The following is a 2,643-nucleotide window of genomic DNA, read 5'->3' as shown; positions in this document are numbered from 1 at the left end:
GCACCTTCATGCAGACTTGGGGGCTGGCTTTGGTTTCTTAAACGGTTCGGATTTACTCCAACTTGAAGAATGTTTCCAATTGGAACCAAATTATTTGGGGGGGGGGGGAAGGATTAGGTTTCTGTTCCTTATTTTGTCAAAAGGAACGAAAACGGTTAGAAGCTTTAGATTTACCCTTAGGTTTTTTTATCCTGAGGCAAAAAAAAACTCCCTTCCCCAAGTGACAGTTGAAATAATCGAATCCAACTGAGAACCAAATAACTTATTACCTTGGAAAGAAAGAGATAGTAATCTAGACTTAGATACCATGTCAGCATTCCAATATTTGAGCCACAAAACTCTTCTAGCTAAAATAGCTAAAGACATAGATTTAACATCAATTTTTATGATATCAAAAATGGCATCACAGATAAAATGATTAGCATGTTGAAGCAAGCGAACAATGCTAGACAAATCAGGATCCATTTCCTGTTGCGCTAAACTTTCCAACCAAAAAGTGGCTGCAGCTGCAACATCAGCCATAGAAATGGCAGGCCTGAGAAGATAGCCAGAATATAAATAAGTTTTCCTTAGATAAGATTAAGCTTCCTATCTAATGGGTCTTTAAAAGAAGTACTATCTTCCATAGGAATAGTAGTGCGTTTAGCAAGAGTAGAAATAGCCCCATCAACTTTGGGGATCTTTTCCCAAAACTCCAATCTAACTGCTGGCAAAGGATACGATTTTTTAAACCTTGAAGAAGGAATAAAAGAAGTTCCAGGCCTATTCCATTCCTTAGATATCATATCAGAAATAGCATCAGGAACTGGAAAAACCTCTGGAGTAACCACAGGAGGTTTATAAACAGAATTTAAACGTTTAATAGTTTTAATATCAAGAGGACTAGTTTCCTCAATATCCAATGTAATCAACACCTCTTTAAACAAGGAACGAATATACTCCATTTTAAATAAATAAGTAGATTTGTCAGTGTCAATATCTGAGGAAGGATCTTCTGAATCAGATCCTCATCAGAGGAGGATAATTCAGTATGTTGTCGGTCATTTAAAATTTCATCAAGTTTATGAGACGTTTTAAAAGACCTTTTAAGTTTATTAGAAGGCGGGATGGCAGACAAAGCCTTCTGAATCGCATCAGCAATAAAATCTTTTATATTCACAAGTATATCATGTACATTATATGTTGAAGGAACAACAGGCATTGTACTATTACTGATGGACACATTCTCTGCATGTAAAAGCTTATCATGACAACTATTACATACCACAGCTGGAGATATAATCTCCACAAATTTACAAAAGATGCACTTATGTTTGGTAGAACTGTTATCAGGCAGCAGGGTTCCAACAGTGGTTTCTGAGACAGGATCAGATTGAGACATCTTGCAAATGTAAGAGAAAAAAAACAGCATATAAAGCCAAATTATCAATTTCCTTACATGACAGTTTCAGGAATAGGGAAAAAATGCCAACAGCATAGCCCTCTTACATAGAAAAAGGCAAGAGGCATATAGGAATGGGGTTTTAAATAATGAAATTATTTGGCGCCAAGTATGACGCACAACGCAAACTTAATTTTTTTGGCGCTAACAACATCTGGAAATGACACACTCGCCTCATTGTAGATGCAACCTTGTGCAAGGAACTCTGCATCAAATAAGACCCCGGAAATGACGAATTTGCGTCATCTGATGTACCTTTGCGCCAAAAAATTCTTGCGTCAAGAATGACGCAATAAACTTTGGCATTTTGCACCCTCGCAAGCCTAATTTTGCCTGCGAAATTTAATAAAAAGAAGTCAATTGAAAAATGACTATACCCCAGGTAAGAAGAATATTTTCCTAAATATGTTTTTTCCCAAATATGAAACTGATAGTCTGCAAAAGGAAATATACATAAACCTGACTCATGGCAAATACAAGTACAATACATATATTTAGAACTTTACATTAATGCATAAAGTGCCAAACCATATCTGAGAGTGTCTTAAGTAATGAAAACAGACTTACCGAAAGACACCCATCCACATATAGCAGATAGCCAAACCAGTACTGAAACAGTTATCAGTAGAGCTAATGGAATATGAGTATATCGTCGATCTGAATAAGGGAGGTAGGAGATGAATCTCTACGACCGATAACAGAGAACCTAGGAAATAGATCTCCCGCGAGGAAAACCATTGCATTCAATAGGCGATAATCCCTTCACATCCCTCTGACATTCACTGTACTCTGAGAGGAATCGGGCTTCAAAATGCTGAGAAGCGCATATCAACGTAGAAATCTAGCACAAACTTACTTCACCACCACCATAGGAGGCAAAACTGAGTTGTGGGTGTGGTGAGGGGTGTATTTATAGGCATTTTGTGGTTTGGGAAACGTTGCCCCTCCTGGTAGGATTGTATATCCCATACGTCACTAGCTCATGAAATTACATGAAAGAAATTGAAGCTATACAAAAGTGGCCAAGGCCATTAACTAAGAAGCAAGTAAGGGCATTTTTTGGTTTAATTGGATATAACACAAGATTTATTTTTAACTCTGCAATGATTGCTAGTCCTTTAACTGATTTGACTAAAGCGAAATCCCGTTATTGTTAAATGGTCTCCAGAAGCTGAAAATACATTCAGACAGCTTAAGGAGCC

This window comes from Bombina bombina, chromosome 1, assembly GCF_027579735.1.
Source record: "Bombina bombina isolate aBomBom1 chromosome 1, aBomBom1.pri, whole genome shotgun sequence".
Lineage (NCBI taxonomy): Eukaryota > Metazoa > Chordata > Amphibia > Anura > Bombinatoridae > Bombina > Bombina bombina.
This window is presented reverse-complemented; position numbering follows the sequence as displayed.